Genomic DNA, 14,362 nt, shown 5'->3' on the forward strand with positions numbered 1-14,362 from the left:
CAACATATAATAATTTAAAAAGCCATTAATGAGGTACTTATATATTTTTTCATATTGGATATTTCAAATTTCATATTTTATTCTTACCGCATATATTAATTTGGACTAGTTATATTTCAAATTTATAAAAATCACATGTGACTAGTGGTTACCCAATTGGACAAAGGAAAGAGTAAGCCAGGTACTAGATATAAAAATGAGGTGAGGGGTTGGCCCGGTGGTGCAGGAGTGAAGTTCGCACATTCCGCTTCTTGACTGCCCAGGGTTTGCTGATTCAGATCCCAGGTGTGGACATGGTACAGCTTGGCAAGCCATGCTGTGGTAGGCATCCCACATATAAAGTAGAGGAAGATGGGCATGGATGTTAGCTCAGGGCCAGTCTTCCTCAGCAAAAAGAGGAGGATTGGCAGCAGATGTTAGCTCAGGGCTAATCTTCCTCAAAATAAAAAACAAATGAGGTGAGAAAGAAATTGTTACTATCTTTAGAGAAAAAACTACCTTGTTTCCAATGGAAATATTCGTGTTAAGTTTTTTTTTTAATTCTGAAATTGTGGATTGCCTTGATTTTCTTATATGTTCCTTCTGTAGCAAACACTCATCTACTTCCAGGAAGACTGATACTTTGAGCAGATAAAGGAGAATGTTGGTACTGGAAAATACGAAAAGGTAACATCATATTAATAATTTCACAGTATTATTGTTAGTAAATCACAGCTATGTGCACTATACAGGTTTAGCTCACTTAAGACTTGAGATTTTTATGCATCTAGGAATTGGATGCTAGAAGGTTAGCAAATAAAATAAGCAGTAAGAAATAATTTTAGACAGACCATGCTAGGTCTCTGCTTCCTTTGGTACTTTCTAGTACTGATAATGACTCAATATATTTAACAATGTTCTCAGATTTGGAAAAAAATTGTATGTGTGTGTGCATGTGTGTAAATATCCAAGACACAGACAGGGACATTCATAGATTATTGATTTATAGATTATTATTATGTACAGTTGGCCCGCCTCCTTCCCTATTAATCGGTTAGTTTCTATTCTTTATGAGAGCTACTGAAGACAAGAGCAATATCATCTTGAAAGTCAAAGTCATTTAATTATTCTTAATATGTCTAATTAAGTAAAAATTTCTTACCATCTGCTAAGATATTCATTATACAACCAAATCAAAGTATCCAAGATAGATCTATGATGTCTCCCAAATTAATTTCAAATAAAAACAATCATCACATTATTACTAACTTGCTACCCAATGTCAGTGCTATATATTAACTAGCGTGGACTTAAGCATTGAACATTAAAGCAAAGGTTTTTTTTTTTTTTTTTTTTTTTTTTCCATCAAACATGAGAGAAAAGAAGCCCAAAATCAAGGTTACTGGAAATTAACTGAAATCAGCAGGATTAGGATGAGCTGTATCTCAGAGTGATAGTGCACAAGGACATAGAATTTTCAAAAGAAGAGAAATTGAAATTGAAGGAGGGGGAGGGGCTACAATAAATACAAGCTGATACGTGTATTTTCTTGTGTTTTAGCTCCCATATTTTATTTCCTATGAGAAAGACAAAAGCAGACATCCAGGTGCTGTCCCAGCACTCAGAGCTAAGCGCTATGTGCTCCTTTTAAACATCAAGAATTTCACAGAACATCAATTAAGGACACACTGTGACTGTGATGAAGTAAGACAAAGTGGCTGTCTACACTCAGAAAAAAGCAATAAACACACTGTGCAAATCACAAAAACACCAAATGTACCCCTACCCTGGCTAATATGAGTGAGTGCTGCTTCTTTACCAATTAAGTTTTCAGTCTCATGTTAGTCTTCTCTCCCTCTGGACAGGATTTATTAAGATATCAAATTATAGAATTACCCTTGTTTCTTAACAGCCTTCAATATGGAACATATGCATTTCCTTAAACCCTCCCCAACATCACCTGACACAGATCCAAATCAAGTAGGATTCCCTTCTCATATCTCCTTATTAGACACCGCCAGTTCCCCGGGTGTGACTGGCCATCCTGCAAGGAGCAACGCACCCAACTTGTTGTGAGGTCTGAGTGCTCTCTGACTGGAGAGCACTGACAATTGTAAAATCGACAATACTGCAATTTATTTGCTTATTTTTCTCTTGATATTCATACAGGTTAATTCCATTTTTGAAAACCAATATCAAATTTACAATAAACTTTCTTGAACCTATCATATTGAACATATGTGAGTTACTCTAAAAAAATATACTCAGAAATAATACTGGTTGATTGTACATTGAAAATCCTTAATGTTGTATGATATTTTCAAATTTACGTCCATAGTGTCATTTACAATTTAATTTTGCACTGTCATCGTTAGAGAACTCCCAATTCTACATATTCTCACCAATACCAGGTATATCCACCATTTAATTTATTTTTCCCAGTTCAATTTATGGAAAATGCATTGTCTTTTCAAATGTATATTTGCCTGATCATTTCTTTCTTTAGAATTTTTGTGAGTTTACTGAGTATTCAGGTTTCCTTTTCTGTGAAATGCTTATTCATATATTTGACTCTGTTTTTCTTCTATTGCTTATTTATTTTTTATTTATTTGTAGAAATTCTATATGTATTCAGAATACTGTCCCTTCTTTGGTCTTGTGTTATAACAGTCTTTCTTAAATTCTCTTTTTCTTCTAAAAGTTTTAAAGACATACCTTTGGGCTTTATTCCACTTCTTGGTGTATTTTAATTAATAACATTAATCCAACTTTGTACTATTTTTCTTCTCATGCATAAGCAACTGTCACATCAATACATGTTGCTATTACTGATACTTTCCTTTAATGTATGCTCAACTGTGCAATGTGATTTTTTAAAACATCTTTGCCTAAATTAATCCAAAATAACTCTTTAAAAAGAATAAAGCAATTTTAAATTATAGAATAAACACCATGTCACAATTAAATGGGAGCAATTTTTCCTTCTTAGTGATACTTAAATGAATGCTGCATTGTGCACTCAATGTTATCTTGGATGCTATAATAATATATACTGTATCGATCTTAAACATGGCTCTGTAATATAGTACCTAGTGTCATATTAAAAAGTTTTAAATGTGCTTCAAAATTCTGTAATCTTATTTATTAAACCCAGAGAAATTAAAATATATCCATACAGTTTCAGGTGCCCAGGTGTACGGAGAATTTTCTCCAAAAAAGAGGAGGGAGGGGCCGGCCAGGTGGTGCAGCGGTTAAGTTTGCATGTTCCTCTTCGGCGGCCCGGGCTTCCCTGGCCCAGATCACGGGTGCGGACATGGCACCGCTTGGCACACCATGCTGTGGTCGGTGTCCCACATATAAAGTAGAGGAATATGGGCACCGATGTTAGCTTAGGGCCAATCTTCCTCAGCAAAAAGAGGAGTTGTCCTAAAAAAAAAGAAAAAAAAAAGAGGAGGGAATTTTTTGGATGTTTGCCTATCTTGATTGTGTTGGTGATCACAGGGGCATTCATTTGTCAAAATGCATTAAACTATACATTTAAAATGAGTGAACTTCACCATATGTTTCAGTGAAATTGATTCAAATACTCTATATACTTAGTAATGAATTTTTTGGCTGTTTGGTCTATCGTTTTCTAGTTTTGGAGTTCATTTCACTTCATATTTCTGTTAATTGTTACTTTATATATTTCTGGGCTATATGGTAATTGGATTCATGTTCACAATTTTTACACGTTTGAATGATTTATTTTATTATTATATGTAGAATCTCTCTTGTTCCTTTAAATCTTTGCCTTAAAATCTGTTTTATCTGATGTAAATACTGAGACAAAGACTTTTATTTGTATTTTAGAATTTAGACATAGTAAATTGTCCCCGTGCTTTTACTTTTAATCTTTCAGTTTTATCTTTTAGACGTGTCATTATATATAACCCGTAGTTGGATATTTTTATTATCTGCTCACCCCATTTTACATTTATTATGATTACTGATGTATGTGGAATTTTTACTATCAATTCACCTTGTGTTTTCACTTTATTATTTTTTTCTTATTCGTTTTCCCCTTTTCCCTGTTTTGCTTTAATAAAGTTTTCAAAAGCTGTCTATTTTATAGTTCTTATTTGTATATTGTATACTTCTTAATTGTAATTAGCTTTAAAATTGTAACAATCAAAGTTCAAATAAAATCCTATAGTTATTAATTATCCACATCCATTTCGAACTGTAATAAGGACTTTAGAAGATTTAACTATCCAATACTCTTATCCATATCTTGGTATTTTAGTTTAGTATTTACATATTATCTTTAAAAAAATTATTGCTTTTAATTTTTATATTAACCAGATTAACATTTCTGACACTTTTAAGATTGTCTTATATTTGAATTTTTTCTACACCCCTCTTCAGTTTCATTTAGCTTTTTGCTGAATTGTATCTTTAGTATTACTTTTCCTAAGAGTATGTAGGTGATAAATTTTCTTAGAGCCTGTATGCCTAAACATGTCTTTTTTTAAAACTCAGTCTTGGTGCATAGTTTATCTGTATAAAAAAACTTATAGATTGTCAGTGAATTTCCCTTACACTTTAAAGATGTGACTCCACTGATTTCTACGATCATCAGTACTGAGAAAACTTAGTCCACATAATTGTTGTTTGTTTAAAAGGCATAATACAGACTTTTTTTTTGGTGAGGAAGATTGGCCCTGAGCTAACACCTGTTACCACTCCTCCTCTATTTTGTATATGGGTTGCCACCACAGCATAGCTTTGATGCATGGTGTGGCTCCACACCTGGGATGTGAACCCATAAGCCCTGGGCCACCGAAGCAGAGTAGACCGAACTTAACCACTATACCCCCAGGCCAACCCAAATAATGACTATTTTTTTCTTTTGATAAAATTTAAATAACTTTTAAATTTTTCTCTACCCCTTTGATATTTCATCATTTTATCACAATTTTGATTAATGTAGATTTATATTCATTCTACTTGATTTTGGGGGTATACCTTTATCTTTGATTTGAAATGCACCATCCTTCGATTACAGGAACTTCTCAAACACAAATTCTTGCTATGTTGTTTCTTTGTCAATTCGTAAGTTCTCTCCTTTTTAAAAAGATTTTATTGAATATTTTTTAAAGGCCTTTCATAGATCCTTCCAGTTTTTTTTTTAAGCTGATCTTTTAGTCAAAATATTGCTCAATGCTGTGTTGGAATTCACAAACTCCTTTGGTATTCAATATAGAATGTATGCTGTGCTCTTCAATTAAATTAACATATTTTTAATACTAAGATTTATATTTATTTTCCATATTTACTTGGTTTTGCTTAAACTGCTTCTTTTAAAAATATTTAGTTCTTTTGTAAATAAAAATCTTTTTCACCATTTAAGTATATTTTTCTATTTTTTTTTTTTGAGGATGCTTAGCTCTGAGCTAACGTCTGCTGCCAATCCTCCTCTTTTTGCTGAGGAAGACCCGTCCTGAGCTAAGATCTGTGCCCATCTTCCTCTACTTTATATGTGGGATGCCTACCACAGCATGCCTTGTCAAGCGGTGCTGTATCGGCACCTGGGATCTGAACCAGTGAACCCCAGGCCGCCGAAGTGGAATGTGTGCACTTAACCACTGCTCCACTGGGTTGGCCCCTAAGTGTGTTTTTAAAAAAGACTTTGGGGCCAGCCTTGTGGCTGAGCAGTTACATTGGCACGCTCTGCTTCAGTGGCCAGGGGTTCACCAGTTCAGATCCCAGGTACCACTTATCAAACCATGCTGTGGCAGGCATCCTACATACAAAGTAGAGGAAGATGGACACAGATGTTAGCTCTCAGAGCCAATCTTCCTCAGCAAAAAGAAGAGGAGGATTGGCAGCAGATGTTAGCTCGGGGCTAATCTTCATCAAAAAGAAAAAAATCTTAAGAAGATTTTGTTAGACATGACTAGAAAATTATTTTTTACCTCAATAAATGCAGATTTAAATAGTTGATTTTTTTGGCTGCCTAAGATTTCCTCTTTTTTTTTTTTGGCGTGGAAGCTGGCCTGAGCTAACATCTGTTGCCAGCTGTCCTATGTTTTGCTTGAGGAAGATTGTCCCTGAGCTAACATCTGTGCCAATCTTCCTCCATTTTGTATGTGGGACACTGCCACAGTATAGCTTGGTGAGCAATGTGTAGGTCCTTGCCTGGGATCTGAACCTGCAAACCCTGAGCCATGGAAGCAGGGTGCGTGAACTTACCCGCTACGTCACTGGGCAGGCCCCAGCCTAAGATTTCTTTATGTGTTTTAGAATTTTGGTTTGTGGGTTCATTTTGAATTGAGTGCATGTGTGTGAGTCCACATATGTGTGTTATGACAGCTTTCTCTTTGTTCCCATCATTCTGTGACTAACTATTTTGCAATTTCCTTTATCTGGTCTTCCAGTCCCACTCCAGCACAAGAGGTAAATGTTCCTTTCTCTCTTTGAGAGTTATAAAGCAACTTGGAAAATTTGCTCAGTTCTTTAATTTGCAATTGTTTCTGTGTACTCCCACCTCTTTAGAGGTTTATTTGTTTTAAAGCCAAAGTCCAGGCCCAAGTTGAATACCTCTCATGTGGGATGTGTGTGTGTGTGTGTGTGTGTGTGTGTGTGTGTGTGTTGGTGTACATGCATGTGTGTGCGTATTAAACTTTTTCTTCCATAATGGACTTGGGATTTGAGATGCATTACAGTCACTGCCTATAAAAGGTGAGGGCACATTTAACGATTCATCCCGTGGACTAATGCTAGTATTCTTTTCCTTGAAGAGGCTGACGTCCCAATTTCTTCCTGGAGTGTCTTCTCTCTCCTTTATTAACCACCTCACAGATCATTTACATGCCCCTTTTTCACACTTTCATAATACTTAGTGCATACCTTTGTTACGGTATTTATTCCAGTTTGGTAATAACAAAAGCTATTTTTCAGTACAAACTGCATATATTTTCCATTGTCCTCTCCTGAGCAAAGTCCAGCAGCCTCTGGCACTGGGTATGGGACTGGAAAAGAGGCAGGACTGTCTCGAATATGTTGGTGGGGAGCAAAAAGAATTGAACATAGAAAACCGTGTGTTCAGTAAAAGTGGCCTAGAGAACAAAAAAGATACTGGCCACTATAAACACAAAATTTGGAGGGCAAAGGAGAGGAGCAACAAGTGCAAGAAGACAACAAGTGAATACAAATTAGAGGAAATGTAATAAGACCAAGGAGGTTGGAGAGAATAAAGAGGAAGTTAAAATTTTCCAAAGGTTCTGACATACAGCTGGACCCCCTTTGATAGACTTCTTGGTGCTTGTGGATGGCCAACAAGCTCTTTAATGCTGAGGTAGCAAGTCCATGGCCTGTGGAGTGGTGTGCCGAAGGTGAATTGTACATGCTTGTGAGAAGTGATTGCGTGCAACTCTTCTCAGCTCCCTGTTCAGTGGCATCACGCTGATAGATTTAAATCGGCCTTATTGGAAGTTTTACACCATGGAAATTGGCAGAGTAGACTACTTCAAATATTTTTTTTAACTTAAGCTCATATAGTGTTTTTTTGCTTGTTTTCATAATTTCATGACAACAATATAAGTATAGTAAAGTTAAAAAAATTAAGATTCTGGCCTCCCTTAAAATATCATAAGATCTGGCCACAACTGGTCCACAATCTTTAGAAGAAATGATGGGATGTAGTTAAGCATTAGTGACCTCTTTTAGAGGATAAATGTGCTTTCCGATTTGTCACAGACCTCATCTCTTTCTTTAATTTGTATTAACAAACTGGCCCCTCCAAGTATATTCATTATGACCCTTGTTTTCATATTTAAGAATTAAATGGACTACTATTATTTAAGAATTAAATGGACTACTGCTATTTAAGACTTAAATGGACTACTACTCAGCCATAAGAAATGACGAAATCCGGCCGTTTGTGACAACATGGATGGACCTTGAGGGTATTATGCTGAGTGAAATAAGTCAGAGGGAGAAAGTCAAATACCATATGATCTCACTCATAAGTAGAAGATAAAAACGACAAAAAAAAAAAAAAACCACACACATAGCATTGCAGATTGGACTGGTGGTTACCATTGGGGGGGGGGCAAAAGGGGTGATTAGGGTCACATGTGAGGGGATGCACTATAATTAGTGTTCGGGTGGTGAATATGATGTAATGTATACAGAATTCGAAATATGATGTACATCTGAAAAAAATAAAAATTAAAAAAAAAGAATTAAAAAAATTTGTCTATAGATGTAATTATTCCTGGCATGGTGTAAAGTATATTATCTCTGCTATTTTATTCTAACTGTAGATTCAGCAAGAGTACACTAAATAGTGACAACCATAACATTAATAATAAATTGATGAGGGCCAGGCCCCATGGCCAAGTGGTTAAAGTTCTGCATGCTCTGCTTCAGCAGCCCAGGTTTGCAGATTCAGATCCTGGGCGTGGACCTACTCCACTCATCAACCAACCTGTGGAGGCATCCCACACGTGAAAAACTAGAGGAGGATTGGCACAGATGTTGGCTCAGGGATAATCCTCCTGAAGCAAAAAAAGAGGAAGATTGGCAGCGGATGTTAGGTCCACTGAAGGGCAAATCTTCTTCAGCAAAAAAAAAAAAAAAAAAAAAATAATGGTAAGAAGTTGATGATAATAAATATAAAGGAAGAGTCTTTTACGCTTGGTAGTTGACCAATTTGATGATTTAGCCATATCCAATGTGGTGAGTCACTCCATGTAGAAAGTATTTTAACCATTCCTCATTGCTGCCAAGATAAAGTACAAATTTTATGTGGATACTGAAAAAAATTAAATTAGCTTTTAATACAATGTGACTAAACTGTATTATGATTAAAATACCTACATAATTAGATTGATTTAAAAGTATTTAAGATTAAATATGTCAGGTTATTTCATGTCGTGAATGGATGTATAAATAAATGCATCTTATTTTTATAATGTAAAGGATTGCAATTTAAATTAGAAGAGTCATTTTATAAACCATTGGTGCATTTAATTTATTTAAGGTTCATATTTTCTTGCTGTTTGATTTGGCCCATAGCTCTAGTGAGAGCTCTGACAACAGAAAGTAAAATAAAATAAATGTTTTCAGCACAGAGTTTGAAGTTTAGGGAATGAACTTATAACGTGGGTAAATTGTCGATATTCGTTTTCTTAAATATTAGTGAAAATATGACTATTTAAGGAAAACTTACTCGTTTCTCAGAGAAAAGTCAAATGGGATTACTATAGACTTTATAGCTTAATCAACCATTATACTAACGTAAATGTATTTAGGATTGATGCAATGGTACTAGTCTGTTTGAAACGTGCCACAACTGAAATATTGGGTAAATCTTTAGTTATCTGATTAAGGAAGTTTAGGGTAAATTAATGTATTTAAGTAAAACAAACAAGTTAAGAGAGAAAGAAGCGGCTCACACGGGAGAAACATGCTAAATGCTGGTTTTGCTTCTCGGTCCTTAGGAATAAACTTGAAGGGCAGTGGGGTGCTTGCTGCAGAAAACTAGAATGATCTCTATTTTGAAAATACGTGTATACGGGGGCCTGTGGCCGGAAGCGCTAACAGACTGCACAAAATGGAATGGGTTTCCTCAGGTAAGAAAAGTTCCCCAAAACTAGCGATGCTTAGGCATAGGCTGGATACACTCTGACAGTATAGTTATCATTTTAAGCATTTTTTTTTGCTTTTTTCTTATAAGCCAGTGAGTAAAAACGTATTATTATTAATTATGTGTATGGTTTGAAAGCATTAATGAATTAAAGAATTAAAGTGAACATCAAAATCAAGCCTATAAAATGAAGCAATTGAAACATATTTTCAAAGATACTCTAGGCAAAATGCTAAATAATACTTCTCAGTATAGCTTAAATTCTGTACCTCTTTGTCATAAAGGAGCACCATAGTGTTCCCTAAGATATAAAGTTATTTTAATCACAGTTAACATGTACATGATATATTAATATATTAATAAATATCATATATAACATGGAATATATATGGTATATAAATAATAAAACCTAAAACTCTTGTGAAATAATCATTAGTTGTCAATTTAGAAAATTTTTAAAAATTATTGTCATTTTGTAATGCTTTGGTATAACCTGAAACTAATTATTCAACTTGAATGGATTGTGGATTATATGCTAAATATTTTCCATGAAGTTAATTGAGTATCCTTCTCTAAAGAAAGTTGTCTTCAATATCTGGAGATTAAATGTTGTAATAGCGTTAGTAACATAGTCCCAAGAAAGACAGAAATACACTACTTTATTAATACTTTCCCAAAAACTGAAGTTCTTTATTATCTTGTCCAAATATTGATATTCTTCAAATAGCAGCCTATTTTTTCTAAAATAGTGGTTTTTCTAACAAGAATATTAACCTTCGAAGCAAGAATTTTCCCTTAATTAACTTCACAAAAGAAAAAAATAGAAGGTTAAAAATTTGCAAACTTTTCATGAATTGTGTTGAAAAGTTCTTCTCACTCCAACAATGGATCTGAATTGCCTGAACTTAGCAATTAAAAATGGATTCCGTTGTGAAAAACAAAGTGTTTTATAATAAACAGGGTTACATTGAATTTCATGCCCTCCTTTACTCAAGATATTGCACATACAAATAAGGGAAAGATCTGAAAGTAAAAATCTGCCACTGCATCTTCAAGGGGACTGTTGTACTGAGACTAAATATTAGGAAATGGGGAGAGAGAGCACAGAGCCCCACAATTTCTGTTTAACAATACCTCCATAGGTCACAATGCAAAAAGGAGAATAAACATAAGGGAGAATAAAACATGGAGGAGAATAGAATTAGTTTGCTTTGAAATGGGCTAGAGCAGGATAGACAACAGCATATGAAAATTGTTATGTAAATGGTGAACCATACATCACAGTTCTATTTCCTCTGGGACAGTACACATATCACACATTATTCTTCAAGCCCTAATATAACAAATTCTCCAGCATAAGCAGCATCTCGTTGATACATCTACCACCACTAATTCCTCTCCACTTGAAATACCTCTGCTTTTGTTGATGGTGGAAAATGGAGATCTGAAAAAAACTCACTGTGTTCTACCTTCAAGAAACTTGCTTCAAATATAAACGTAAATATAAAGACTCTCATAGGTTAAAAGGAAAATAATTGAAAACTGTTGGTCATGCTAACACTAATCAAAGGAAGGCCAGAACAAAGACCTTTGCTTCTGGAAGTATATCTGGTCCCTTTTATTCCTTGTTGACCTGAGACATCAATGACAATGTGCCCTGTTAATGAGGCTGCTGGGAAATAGGCAATCCCTTATAATGCTTGTGGGAGCGCAAACCATTACATCTGTAAGGAGGATGTATTAGTTTTATTATAATTACAGTTTAATACCAAAATTACAAATGGATTCACTCTTCGATGCAATTGTAACTGAGAAATAGCCTACGTATATACTCTTCTCATTAAGGCCATTAATTGCAGCATTACTTGTAATAGCAAAAAGAATAACTAAATAAAGTAATCTAAATGTCTTTCAGCAAGAGAATGTTGAAATAGATTACAATGCAACAAATGATATTATGACATGCTGTTCTAATGAATGAGGAAACACTTGGTGCACTTATATGAAAATAGACTGCAAGATATATTAAATGAGAAAGCAAGAAGCAAGAAGTAGTATATATATAGTTTACTATTTTGTGTATAAAAAGTGAAGGATAAGTATACACTCATAAGTGGAAGAATTTTTATTCAGACACTGGAATGACATATAAGAAAGAAATACATTTATCTGTGGGAATTGTGGGAATGTTGGAGCACAGGGAAAGAAGTGAGAATTTCACTGGTTGATGCAATCATGTGAATGTATTATCTATAAAAAAAGTGAAATGTAAAAAATAAACCATGGACGTCAAATTAAAGCCACCATTCCATTCTGATATAAAGAGATCTAGTCATATTGAGTTCTTTTCTTTGTCTGGTCATTCAAAACCAGCTATTTTGTCTTTTCATTCATTCTTTTGCTATTTTCTTTTTTTTTTAAAGTTAATTATCTCATGTAACACAAGGGAAAAACAAAAAACAAAAGTTTTATTCATCTCGACCCATACAATGAAGAAGACAAGCATATCACTGCCATATCATAAAACTTCCAGAAAATAATGCAAAAAAGAGCTGGTTGAAAACTCTTGGAACGAATTGAAACATCAGAAGTGCCTAGGTTTACCTTTGGAAACAGCTGGTATGTCAAGAGTTTCAAACCTAGGGTTTTTGGGTTTTTTTTTTTTTTCACGGTTTTGTTATTAGGAAAAATCAAATAGTTAATGTGCAAGGACAGCTTTCATCAAACAGCTGAGGAACTGTGAATGCCTTCTGGGCATGAGCAAAATGAATTTAGTTTTAAACTTTATGGCTTTGAAATAGTTATTTTAATCACATGTAAAGTTCTTTTACCTGGAATGATTTTATCATCACTTATAGTAACATGGAATTATCATTAAGCTTTCCATATGACATAGTTTCTGTAGTTTTGAGACTTTTACAGGTGTATTAAGTTATACAAATTCAGGGACTATAATCACTCCTGGACAATCTAGTGGCTAGCAGAGCAATATAATTGTACCTTGTCTCATTTAAAAAAAAAAATTAATATAAAAAACTTGAGTGGAAAATTTTCATTCCTAAAACCTAACAATTCATTTATCAGTGGTCTCTGGACTTCAATTAAGAAAAGCAACAATGACTGGTGAGTAAACTAGGCATTTTTACACTTTACTTAATTTTATTAACACAACTTCAACACGTGGAAGCAGGTATTTCTAACCTCAGTTAACACACATTAAAACTGATTAAATAAAAAAGAAATAATTCAATTGCAAGTTTGTTTAACTCAAAGTGTATTAGCTCACACACAAGCTCTGTGAAACCCCACCCTTCACTGTCACAGAGCTTTACTCATTGCACTCACATTATACACATCACTGCCATTCTAAGTACTCAGTGATGCTATTGGTTCCATCCTCATCCCACAGCTGGAATCATCCACATCCAGTTTGCCCATATGTGAGAATATATCAGCACCATTTTCTCACAAGTATGTTTTTGTCTTAAATCTAGAATCATATATAAGAAAGATAATTGATTGGAAAAAGTTTTTATCATGAAATAAAAGTGATCCTTTCCCAGCTATATTTGTCTATTGGACAAATATTGTCCTGTCACTGGACACTCGGCTATGAGCGCTATGTTATGTGCACATACCTTGGCTATGTGCATCTAAGAGTGTCTTTGTAGGAAGCTATAGCAAAGATGGATGAGTGAGAGACAAAATTGCATGTAATTTTAATCATGTCATTTAAACTCAGGTTTATAGAATCATTAAAAGTATTGAGAAGAAAAAATTACACTTCCTTCTGATTATGCCTACTCATTTGTAAGCTCAAGGGTAGAATTCTTTCTTACCAACTTTTATGGTTGTCACCAAGTTGGAGTGAAAAGATAACTTTAAAAGCTACTTCAGTCTGTGAGGGAGTTTAACGTTTTGTTAAAAGCAAAACAAAACAAAATCCTGTGGCAGCAATTGTTTTGTGCAACATGTAAGATACCCATTGCCAACACAGACCAGGCATTATTATTTTTCATCCAAAGGAAAACAAATTGATAATATCCCACACACCGCTACAATAAGCAGAATTTTAATTAGGCAGAATATTGTGGCAACTTGTTCAAGAAGCACAAACCATATTAGAGACATTTACAGATGTAAGATATCCTAAATAGAATAAGTCATTTCTTATTCATAAGGAACTAATGGTTAACATTTCTACAAAGCAAATGAGAGCAATGGAATCCTCCCAAGTACATTAGTGATGAAAACTAAGTAGTTAAAAACAAGTTTGAAATATGCTTATGCAGACACAGAAGAATTTTCTGATAATATTAGCACAAAGATGTAACCAACCATTCCAGAGCAGAAGGACACATAAAGGAACAGCATGCAGAAAATGATCAGAACAATATTCTCTCGAAGTAAGAAAAAGCAGAGGCGATAGCCACGGGACAAAAGCAGAGACGTACCATTATTAAGACAATGGTTTACATCGTATGTTTTTTCAGGTGTACATGGTAATACATTTCGAATTCTGAGTAGATTACATCAAATTCACCACCCAAAGACTAATTACAATCCATCACCACACTCATGTGCCTAATCACCCCTTTCATCCTTCTCCCTCCCCGCTTCCCCTCTGGTAGCCACTAATCCAATCTCTTTTGCTATTTTTTTGTTTGTCATTGTTTTTATCTTTTACTTATGAGTGAAATCATAGGGTATTTGACTTTCTCCCTCTGACCTATTTCGCTTAGCGTAATA

Source organism: Equus quagga, chromosome 3 (assembly GCF_021613505.1).
Source record: "Equus quagga isolate Etosha38 chromosome 3, UCLA_HA_Equagga_1.0, whole genome shotgun sequence".
NCBI lineage: Eukaryota > Metazoa > Chordata > Mammalia > Perissodactyla > Equidae > Equus > Equus quagga.